Consider the following 13,284-nt stretch of genomic DNA (forward strand, 5'->3'; position numbering starts at 1 on the left):
TAGATGTATGTGTGTGCGTGTGTGTTTAAGTATATGCTTCGGATTTGTCTATATGTATACACATAAATCTCTGGCTGAAATTGTTAATACGAGCGTGTTTAACGACTGCTTGCCGCCGTTGCTCCTACAAGCAATGCTCATGCCTAGACGCTTGTATATGGATGTGGGCGTTTTGCATGTAATATATACACTACTCGCCATTTACTTTCTTCCTATAAGTGTGTGTATGAACTTCTGCGTTCTCTGGACTGAGCTAACTGTACATTTTGCAAACATAAGGAAACAATTAATTCTGCACTTGTTGTGCTGCCATCAACTACTTTGCTGCCTTTGTATGCCATGCCATTGCAAGTCATTTTCAGGCGCTGGCAAACACACACAAGCAGACATTTACATGGTTTCACACTTTTAACAGTTTCAACTGACACAATGCCACTTTTTGTATACATTTTGTGTACTCGTGGGATTTTTATCGACCTTTCTTGCCACTTCTTGCACTTTCCTGTTCTCCTTTGTTTACTTATCGGAATGTGTGTGGGCTCTTTGGCTTCTAGCCGATACTTCTGACCTATTCATGCCATACTCAGCCTACTCAATTCATTGTACAAATTGTATACAAATCTAAGCTTTGTATTCTTCCCTTGTCTATTTCTCATTCTTTTTTATACTTTTTTATCATACAAAATGTAAAAAGTTACTTTCGCCCTGAACTTCTTCTCATAAGCTACGTAAAATGAAAGTATATGTGTGTGGATGTGTGGGTAATAATACTAAGTATTATCGATAAGCGGTTTTATTTTGTCCGAGTAGAAAAGTGGGGAAGTATGGTATACTGGGGATTACAAACTCTGCAGTTACACATACCTTTGTACATTCATTTGTTGGTACAAAAAATATGATGACATTGCAATTATTATATGACGCACATCGTATTTATTTCACTATTCTAGAGGCATGTATGTATAATTTTCGGAAAAATGATATTGTCTAGATATCGTATTTTCTCATATCAATGCCATTAAAAAAAAGTTCAATCAATCAATTTTCCGAGGGTACATACTTTGCTTCACGTGGAAACCATGGGAAAATGCATTTGTATATTCTTATATTATATACATATATAAATACTTTGTGAATCTGTACACATTATATTATATAATATATTATATTATATTATTACGGGAGGAAATCATAAAACTCTGTTCAAAAATCCACTGTAAGGTTGCTAGGCTGGTCAGCTTGTACATTTGTTAACTGTAAATGTATGAGCATAACTGTACTTATATGTATGTAGTTTGAATAACTACTGATCACCTGCACTCAGTATGATGTAGCGCCTTACAGACCGAAATATTTAAATACTATCATTTTTCAATTTAAGGGAAAGCATCTTCCTCTTCTTTGATTTTGTAGTTTAGCATCATTCTTTTCGCAGCTTTACTTTGAAGTCAGAACTACAGGCTACAGGGAACAGAAACATTCATATCTTTTGATCAAATTCTTTTGGAAATTAAAGCTTAATTTCTAATAATTAAACATTAGAGCTTACTTTCTTTTTCCCGCTAATAATAGCAATTATAAATACATGTACAGGGCCATAAGCAAATTATCAAATCACTTGCTGGCTGCACTTGGGCAAGGATAAAACAACACTGTTGGCAAAATACAGAGTGATTGATTAATTTGTTTAAGTCAAGAAAGATAAAATACAAGATTGGGTATCCTAAAGTCATGATACCAGCGCAGAAATAAAACAAAGGAAAGGAAAAGGAAAAATAAACTAAAGTCAGTGGAAGGCAAGAATAAAATGCATTTGGAAGCTTCTTCTACCAAATGCGCCAATAATAAAACACTGGTTTGCAAATAGTGCCACGATTGTGTTCCCTACTTACCTATTAAGCTGTATGATGATCTTGTTACTATTATTTATTAAACATATTATACTTGTAAATACAATGCTTTATGTCCATAATAGAGTACACGCAGCTTAGGCCATCGGCTCTCTAATTTCATGTTAAGTAAGAGAATACATGTGAAGTACGTGAACTATAAAGATATTAGAACTAAAATAATACATTACATACATTATTACAAACTTCCATGGTGATATATTTAGTGTTATTTTTAAAGAAAAATGGAACAATGATGCCACCGCTCCAAAATCTGCACCGAACACTCACTCTCTGAGGATAATCGATAATCACGGGCAAGTTACCGCTCTCCAGATGTGGCAATTCTGTTAGTTAACATAGACGCTGATATGATAATGACTGGAAATACGTTGGAAATACTTCTAAACATCGTTTAAATCGTAAAGCGATTCATTTCGTTCCAATGAGATATGATATTGACTTTCTGGGAAGACTTCTGAGGGAAAAAGCAGTCAACGTCAAAATAAGTTATGATTAAAAAAAGAAAAGAAAAAAGATTAAAAAAGACCACCAAAGACTAGTTATTTGCGGTGGAAAAATTTACTGACCGGTTGCACTCAGTCATCTAACGCATAACCTGCATATAATAGTTCTCTTGCTCCCAGTCAAAGAGGTAATGTTCTAAAAACAGACCGTGATCGGCTAATATCGTTGGGATAATACCAGTAGGCATCTGCTAGGACCTTAGTCGCCTTCTATACAAACAGACATTAAGACGTTTCATGAAATAGTCCAAAGAAACTTAAATGAATTGCATCGGAAGCTAATTAACACATTCACAAGCTCTCCAAAAAAAAAAAAAAAGTCCGTGAATGTCATTATCAGAAATCAACGAAAAGATGCAGACGAAATATGCTCTCTTGTGACAAACCTTTGGTATCTTTTATACATATATATATGGCCTGTGTAGATATTCTTACTAACTGACTCTTCACATGCACCTTTAAGTTTGTATAACGCAATTGATATGCTATTAATCTTAAGTAAAATAAAATCATGTGCTCTTTACGAAAAGCTGACTACAGTCTTGGGAAAAAAATATTTTTTGGCATATTTGAAAAGCATCCCATAAAATTTTTCCGAAAAATTTGTCAATAAAAAGTAAATTTTTTTCTCACTTCTTATAACACAAGCTAAGGATTATAACTAAAAAAATGTTTAGAAGAATTTACAACAATGTCCGAAATCCTCGGATCGCTTGAAATGGAATCGCTTATGGAAGACTTTATTGAAGGAGGAGGGTATTCGTTGAGTTTATTATTGTTATCAAACTCATTTAAAACCCTCTTTTCTTCGGACTCCATTGTAAGGTTTTTTGAGTCTGCTTTAGTTAACGCTGATGACAAAAGTTAACATCCTCGTCAATTTAGGCAAGGTTCAGTTGGGCTACTGCAGCAGTAAGAGCAACACCTCATGTAATCAAACCAAGTTATCAATTCATGAACTTCAAATTTCATTCGCTATTATATAACTACTCCTATGCCGAAACCATATCGAGCGTACCTCGTACAAACTTATATAGATATTTAATAGTATAGCGCTTACCACCTCGACGGGTTTGAGCAGAGTTTACTTCAAATTTAACGTATTATTAAAAATTTAAGCCTCCATGTGCAGTGTCGTACCTCCTTTATGCGATTCATGAATTTCAAACAATTTTTTTTTTGTAGAAATACATAAGGAGACTTACTTTCCCTAACGGGTTTATATACCGACTATGAGCAAAAACTTCTTCCCTCATTTTGATGTTTCCTATAAGAATCAATTCCAAGATCTTCGAATAAGTAACCAGGAAAACAGTCGCTAGCTACGACGACCGCTAAATAGATAACCGCATATATTCACAAATTTTTGTGCATGTGGATAAGAAACTTTGCAGAAATAAAATCTGCTACTGCTGTCGCCTCACCTCGTGCGGTCGATATGAGTCACAGTTTTGCATACTCGATAAAATTTTGATAGTAAAATTTCCTCAAACTGTAGGATACGCAGAAAGCAAGCAAAAAAAGTTATAAAAAAATAAATAAATGAAAAAAAGAAGACCAAATCAAAACTACTATATCTACTGCGTAAAGCAAAGCGAAATAAAGAAAGAAATAAGCGAAAACAATGAAAAGAAAATCCTTACTACTCATTGTGAATTCAAATTGGTTTGGCGTGATAAAATTACTCTTCAACACATTGCAATTTCATTGGCACAATGGCAACAGTGAATAAGTTGCCTACATTCGAGTTCATATATTCTGTACATTTGTATGTATGTATATGGGAAAGTTGAAAAAATACTACATATTAAAAAATAAAAACTTCCTGCGGTATTTGCACGAGTATAAAAATACGTAAGTTTGAATTCCCTTTGGTAAATGCAGCACAAGAGTTTTTACTGCCAAAACTTTGAGTGACACAAGAGTTACAAAATTTTTTATTTACAAATACCACACGCGAACGCGAAAAACTATTATTTATACTTTTTTTCATGTATTTGTAAACAAAAAAAAACTGCTGTAAACCGCGCGCAATTTGGTGCAAAGTGAGAAATATGCAAAAATTCAATGGATGCAAGTTGAAAAAGTTAAAAAAAAACTATGTTTGCGCGTTATAGAGATTTAGGGATGTGTGTATTTAGCGCACTTACGCCTGCATATTTGTAGTATACAGGTATGTGGCACAGAAGCAAATGAAACAATATTAAATGATTTTAAAATTTATGAAAGAATATTTTACAGTAGCAAACAAATGTAATTTCTACTGTTTTTACTAACTAGGACGATCCAAACCAAAAACTATTTTCTTTTCTTGATGCTACCTTCTAAATTAGTTTCATAGCCATAAAAATGAGAAACTTTTTTATTTATTTTTAATGAATATTTCCCGTGCGGCAAACGCTTTGAAAATTACCATTGAATTCCCATGGGGAAAATGCATTTTTTCGTAAATTTGTTTTAAAATGATCACAAATTGTTGTTCTTTTTACTCCTCTTTAAATTCCCTTCGGAAATATCCAAAACAACAGACCCTGGAAAAATATTCTGGGAAAGACAAAAAACGGTTTTAAATACAATAATAAAAAAAAAGTTCAAAAACAACATAACAATACACTATTTGCAAGTATGGCATATTATCTACATGGATTGACCCTGCGGTCATGTTGAATACCTAGGTACTTCACTACTTTTTGGGTTACTAAGTACGTGTCGCCTATCTGCATGCTAACCTCGAGTGGCATGTGGCCTCGTGTCGTAAGGATGGCTTCGGTCTTATATTTGGCGAGGTCCAGGCGATGGTCCTCAAGCCATATCTCCGTCCTTATCATAACTTGGTTCAGCTTCCTCGTAGCATCCTTAGTGTCTCGGGCTGGTATGACCGCCTCTATATCGTCAGCATATCCCACTAGATATGTAACTTCTGGCATTTCTATGCTCAAGATCTCGTCTTAGCTCAGATTCCAGAGATCGGAGCCAAGAATAGATCCCTGAGTTACGTCAGACGTTACTGCTTTTGTTTCCTGGCCATATGATGTGTCGTATAGCAGTTCGCGCTCACTCAGCTAGCTCTGGAGAATCCTTAGCAGGTATGCAGGTATTCGAAACCTTTCTCGTAGTGCCTTTATAATGTTTATACATCGTAAGCTGTTAAAGGTGTTTCGTACATCAAGCGTTGCATTGTCTATTATGCCAAGGGTTGATTTTCTGCATTGGAAACCGTATTGCCTTGCTGACAGATTCTGCAAGCCTGCACTCTATGAGTTTCTCAAGCAATTTTCCGGCGCTGTCTAGCTTGCACAGCGGGCGCCAGGCTAACGTTTGTGCTGGGTCCCTCTTATCTTTACTGAACAGCGTCAGAGGCTGTATTTCTCACAACGCAGTACCCCACCTATTAGACAGATAGGCTTTGATCCATTGAAGAAGAACTTAATAAAACACATTGCCAAGCTACAAACAACTTTGTAAATGAAGGATTTACTTCGATAAAAAAAATAAAAAATTATTTTCATTTTTTCTCAGAATTAATCATAGAACTGGAATATGCCAAATGCTTTATTAGTTGCACCATCTGGAGTGCGAATTGATAATGTTAACCTTTATCTCTCATGTTATTCAAGGCGTCGCTGATTGTTCAAATTTCAAAGCTCTCAAGCACAAAGTCAAGGTAAGATTTCCTGGAAATACCACCTTGGCAAGATCTAAGCGAGAATTTAAATCTTTATCCGAAAATAAGGTCATTGATTTCTTTACGACAAAATATAAAACACAAAATACGACAAAATTTTAAATCTTTTTTATAGAACTTTGTAAGGAAAATATCTACAGCCGGCTATAAAATTATGCTAGCCCAATATTTTGGTCAATTTTGACAAATTTACGATTTATTTAAATGTAGAAACAATGAAACACCATCAACCAAAATAATTATCAAAAATCAACGAGAATTTTAAGCCGCCTCAAACGTGAACTTTGTTATATTAAAATTTAATGAGCTATAACACTGCATACCCAACTTTTTTCTTTAAGTTCTGATTGAAACTAAAATTGGTTATGAAAATTTGCTCAACTTTCATCATATTAGCGGCGCTAAATTAATCATCCTATCAAGATTGCACTATAAAATTAATAATTTTTGCAAATATCGTACGTCAATCATATATCAGTATACAAAAAGATCACCAACGGAACAGCAAAAGTCAAAAGGATATATCTTCATTTAAAATCAGTATTTTTTTTTTACCACATTGTAAGAAAAGCTATAATTAACTTACTTATATGGAAATTCCATGATTCTTATCTTATTATGATGAAGTGTGACTCAAACTACCTTGAGCTCTCTCGTATTAATAAAAATTTTAAATTGTTTTACTAAATAGTATAGGTTGGGCGAGGAAATTAAGCGACCAGAAAATATTAAAAAAAATCATGTGCAGCATCGTACACGTGGTAGAAGTGAAACTTCTGTGTGTGAATGAGTGTGAATAAGAGAGAGAGAGAGAGAGAGAGAGAGAGAGAGAGAGAGAGCGAGAGAGGAAGAGAAGGAGACAGGGATAATTTCAAAAGAAATACAACAGTATAAAATTTGTGTAACCAAAATTCGATTTTATTAACTATATATGCATTATGCTATCATCTGTTGGTGGTTCAATTGGTAATACTTATATAATTGGTTTGTGATAGCTGAAATATGAAATATATGTACGTGATTCAATATTTTCTAGATAACGTGTGAAAATTGCATCTAGTGTAGTTCCGGATTTTGTTGTTGATTTTTTAGGATTATTGTTTATCTGCAAACCGAATGTTTCTCGAAGAAATTGAATCAACGGCAAAGAAATATTGGATCCGAAATTTACGTTGAAATCTCCCCTGAGAATCAATGGAATTTTGTCTTCGCCTCTTCCAAGTGTATTTGCACCTGCGTGGCTGTAAACCAGTAGTGAGCCGTGAATGAAATATATTATGCCATCAAGATTTTGGTTCGGTGAGACATAGATGGCGGCTATGACAGTAGTTTTTCCATTCAGCGTTTGACATTCTGCAATGCAAACATCGCCAACTGGTGTGACTGTTGATGAATATGACTGAGACAGCCTTGCAATCATTTCCATGTTTGGTGTGACGATATTTATGCTATCATCATGATTGTGGTAGATTGCCACACCGCCAGCTCTAACATTTAGTCGCTTATATTTGATGACGCAATTGAAATTTGGTATACTAATATCCTCGTTATCGTTTAACCAAGTTTCGGACAAAAGTACTATACTCGATTTGCGGATGATAGAGTCTGTTAAATCTGCGGAATGTGCTCGTGGGCTCTTACAATTAAGAGTATATACAGATATCCCTCTTCTCTGAGTCATGAAATCGATTATTTGTTTATCCACAGTTTCCAGTCTATTTAACGATAGTCTCCGGAATTCATCTTGTAAATGAGACATACTGACTGATGCTCGTCGACCATGGTAGAATCTAAAATCATTTCCATTCGTTATAATCCACAAGCCTTCAATACAAGTGACTCGTGATAAAGCAACGTAAACTAATGATTGCGAATGTTTTTTATCATATTCGAAAACAACTTCAGAATACGTCGTCGCACAAGCACAAACTAATGGTAAATGTGATCGTTTAGCGTTAATCGTTTTGTTGTTGTTAAGCGGGATTGTTGATGTGCGTCGTCCGATTGGTACGCTGTTTTACTGATATTATGCGCTGCAACATGACCAGCAACTTTTTTCTGATTTTTTGACCTGTAGAAGAGCAATCCGGAAATTCAAGCCATGCAACGGTGACTTCTCCATTGTCATCAAATTCGAGATACACTAACTTGCCCACTGCGCCATTTGCCAAGCCGTCTGCCACATCTATATTCGTTGTTATCATGTACAGTACGCCAATCACAAATACAGTTTCATATGGTAGTCAGGAGACGCGCATAGCCTAAACTGATGTATATGATGTATAGCTCTCCTTCTCTTTCTCTCTATGTTATATATCTGTATACTCTGTCTTACAACGAAGCCTATGTATTAGGTATAGAAAATGTATAGCTCTCTTTCTCCTTCTCTCTACGTTGTATCTTTTTTTCTCTCTCGCGTAACGAAATCTCTAAACGTTACATTTTTTTTCCAATTCACTCTCCATTCTCGCTCAAATATTAGACCGCCGCTAAAGAAGTTTCACTTCAAAAAGTTTTATAATTCATGTTTGAATATTTAAAAAACGCTTGGTTTCGGTTGTGTTAATGTAAAAAAAAACACTTCGTGAGCAGGGCCGTGGGTAACATCTATCTAGAATAGACATACAATCAAGTCTAATATTAAGGTACAATGAAGTTACTACTAACCTAAATCAACACTCAGGTATGCTAGACCTTAATTTCTTCGAAAAATCGGAACAAGGATTAAAGTGATTTAACCAGCGCTTCAGAAAATGTTGCAAGTGTAAATAAACCATCAGCAACTTTTCTACAGCACGCGAATTTAAGAGCATGCAGATCTTTTAGAAATAAATCCTCTTCATATTTATTTGCATCATTTCCTCCATTACTTTTACCATTTTATATTTTTATCATGTTCAGCGAATTTCCATATGTATATACTTATGAACGCATGAAACTTATTTTTATGTGCCATAACGCGCACATATTTCCGACGATTTCATTAATCATTTGAAGGCCATTAAGCTGAACTCATTACTCTTCTAGTTGTGGTAACTCGTCGGTGAGTAAGCAAACTTGCTAAACTTTTGCTTTTGCTTTCTTTACTTCAGTAAGCCAAATAAGAGTTTGAATATCAATAACTTAATTAAGATAAATGTTTGCCATGGAGCCAAGGGGACTACACGTTCATACTAGTATACAGTATGTGGCAAAAGAGTGTAGTTACTGATCTACAAAAGTGAAAATATTTATTTGGAAAATTCTTAGACAAATATATACATTTTTTTTATTTTAAAATGTTACTACAAATACAATAACACCTATGGTGAGTTCAGCCACATTCAACAACGATTATGAGCTAGCATCTTCGGCGTGTGCTTCCCAAAAGACTTTCGGGTGTTCTATAAGGCAAGATTCCGAAATTTTCAGTATTTGCTGAATGATCTGCTGCAATCAGTACGACTAAAGTTACGAAATTTCAAATACTCCAGAAATGAACTTTTTATACATAAAAAGAACATAGGGCGCCTTTGTTTGTATATTTTTTTAACTTCATATATTTCTGGTTTCATCAAGGGCAGTAATGTGCAACTTGAGTACTGATATTGAGACATAATATATTTCGCCTGTTACTGTCAATCTCTCAACATGAATCCTGCTAACCCCAACCAGAGACTGGGTATGTCACAAAGTGGGAAACCCCAGTAGGTGGAAAGGAGAAGTGGATGATCTGGCTATCCTAGAGACTGGCAACCTTATACCAGTGTTCATTGTCGCGAATCCACAAGTTGTAAGACTTAATTTAGTATATTTTGCATAGAGGTCGGAACAGGAGTTTACAAGTATATTAGCTTTGATTGATTTTTGCGGCAAAATTAGTAAAATTGGTTACTAAACCCTATTCCTGAAATGCTTCCACAGAAAACAGTCCAAATGCGTGAAATCGGGCGAGCGAGTCAGCCAAATTGTTATACATAGAATATGGCTAAAGGATACTTTCCGCTAATTTCGTGTGTTTTTGTAATTTTTTTTAAATTTATTTTTAGTAAATAGTAGATGCTCTGTTTCATTTCTATCAAAAAAATTCCATTGAACTTAATTAAGAACTACTTTGAATTTCAAGATCAATAGTTTTCTCTACATTGGAAATAAATTAAAAGACAGAGAAAAATTACAAGGTACCTTTTTCTAGTAATCATGGCTCCACTTTTATGTGACAGACTGTATATATGTAAGAAAATAAGAGTAAACAAAAACCAATAACAATACTTATTTTGGGATAAAAATATTTACTCCTGCTCCATTTGGGCACGAACATTTGGTTACCGATGTATACAAGTTGAAGATAGCGCCGGAAATTGGTTGATTTTGATTATCGCCAGCTCGACTGCTGGACGCCAACGTTTTCCTAGCTTTAGTTGCGTATTTGCTAAGACCTTCTTAGCCGAGTTGTAAGTACGAAATGACTTCCCCATATTTAGTTACCCATTTTGTCAACCTATTCAAGTGTGTAATGTTGCTGGCTTCGTAACAGCTAACCAATGTTTTTATGTGCGTATTTTTGTTTATTTGTTCTCACCATGCAACGCGAAATTCAAAAAAATTTCTGCTAAAGTCGAAAAATGGATGCAAACAATTGCCCTTCTCTCCCATTACAGACGACAGTCTTACGCAATAATTTGCTGGCTAGAATGGGGCTGGAAGGTGATATGGTTTTTCAAAACTCCTCCAATGGAAGTTCTTGTATTGCATTGGAAATTTATTATTAATATAATATCAGAGAAATCCACAACACAAAAAAGGAACAGTTTTTAGCACCACAAGAATCGAAATTTCGAAATTTGCAGTCTGTCTAATAGAGGCGTGACCGGCAATTTAAAGTTCCCTTAAAGAAATTTTAAATACTGTTAAATAGGCATATTCTTTTCCAACATCAACGTATGCAATTTGTTATCTTTGTGAGAAATTTAAATAGCGTACGATGTCACTCCGCGTATGAAATAGACACACCCTAAAGATCCAAAAATTTCACTTGGCTATGCAGCTACATATTATATATATTTCAAAAAGTCGAAGACGTTCATAAATAAATAGGTCAACCTTGTATTTTACAAGAAGACAAGGATCCCGCGCATGGAAACAGCAAAATGGGATTGCATAGTTGGCTCGGCCTTCACTGTCACCTGACGCCAACCCAATTAATTATAATTGGGTAATAGTTAAGCAAAAACTCAAAGCAAAGCAAATATGGCAAAGCATCAAACAATATCAAGGCAAATTTGGCTGATTTGGCTGATTTGGAGGGACTACCTGCACAACTTCACAACTCCCCATCTCCAGATTTTAATGAATATATTGTTATTAAATATTATAGACCCACACAATGCAGACATACTGTATGCACAAAGGTAGAGAACGGCCGAGTCGAACCGCATCGAACTAAACTAACCGAACTTCAACTGAAAAAATTGGATGAGAATATCGGCCAAATAACCAACAAAGGATGCAAGTGGCAATTGCATGTATTTTATTTGCATATAGTAAATAGTTTTATATTGTAATGCAAAAACAATAAGGACTTTAATACGAGAAAATGTTGATCTGATCTTTGAGAGCAAATATTCACTAAGTCCAATTCGTTATTTAATGACACTGAATATTCTTTATAAACTGCTCAGATGAATGTCAATGCGCACCATATTTTAGAGGAAGTGCTCGGTAAGTTTGAGTTGCTAAATGTAAATTTTTTCAATACGTTTTCTAATTATTAAAGTTATCTACGTAAGATCTTGGTAGAACAGTTTGGCAGATTATAGATCATGAAAAGAAATGTTTGATTGACGCTCATAAGAAATACCCTATTTATGGATGCGGTCACCGTAGCCGAATGCGTTAGTGCGTGACTACCATTCGGAAGACAAAACAAAAACTAATAGAAAAAGTTGCTTCTAATGGTGGATGCTCCTCGGCAGACAGTGACAAACCTCAAGAGTAATTCTGCCATGAAATAAGACGCACGCCACAAATATAGAGGAACAGTTTGACCACGCATTCAGAAAGAGTGGTAAGTGCCAATTAAATATGTACATATGTGTATGTATGTAAAAAAACAGGGATTCAGTTGAAATATAGAAGAGAAAACTTCATAGTACAACAAATTTGAGACTATCGTAAAAGAGATGCAGCAACGAGAGTAAAATAACATTTCCTAAAAAAAAGAAAAAGGTACTCCACCTAGTCATAGCTTAGAATTCGTAAGGATAGCTACAGGCCAAAATCAATGAATCTCGGTGTAGGTAAATCTATTTATAAAACTTTTCTATTTGCTGTGCATTTAGTGCCAGTGGAGGATTTACAAGTAGGCTGAGTAGATGGAGCATTGGGCGGTAGATTTTAAGGCGGATAATTTGGTACTCAAGGTATTTCTTTATGTCTTAGATAAATTAAAACAAGAAAGAATTTTAAGTTCTGATAGAATAAAATATATTCAGCAGTGAGTTTGAGAAGCAACCCCGTGCCACGGGCCTCGTAGAACAATTTTAAAACCATAGGCAAGAGTAAGTTCGGGTTGAATAAGATACTTAACTTTTTTATTTAATGAGATGTTCTGCTCGATACGACAAACATATGGATGGAAGGTTATATGTGAATGATTGAGGTAAGAGGGTTGTTGTGAAAAGTCGGTAGATAAATAATAATACACCACGAAAAATAATTATAAGACCAACTAAATCTCTAATATAATATTTTTATTACAAGAGGTATAACAATTTAATGTTTTTAATATGGAAACTTTTAATGATAAATGTAAATTAAGAAAATTAAAATCTACAGAGCAATATTAATATACTTACAATAAACAAATATAATTCTTGGGGTTAGTTTATAATTTGGAGCTTAGTAATTTGTGTTGGCACCTCTTTTGATAATAACTCGTTGAAGTGGTCGAGACATCAATTTAATTAAGTTTTTTATAATACTTTGATAAATTTTTTACCATCCAACAGTAATCGCACTTCTAAGGGCTTTAGCGCCATCAAACTGTCTTCCTGTTTTGTAAACCGATTGAGAATATATTGCCCGTACATTTTCGATTGGGTTAAGGTCGAGGCTGCAGTCAGGTCATTCTAAAATTGGTATTTTTTTCGCTGCTAAAAACTGTTCTGTTGTTGCTTTGGAAGCATGAACGGCTGCATGGTCA

Source organism: Anastrepha obliqua, chromosome 1, assembly GCF_027943255.1.
Source record: "Anastrepha obliqua isolate idAnaObli1 chromosome 1, idAnaObli1_1.0, whole genome shotgun sequence".
Lineage (NCBI taxonomy): Eukaryota > Metazoa > Arthropoda > Insecta > Diptera > Tephritidae > Anastrepha > Anastrepha obliqua.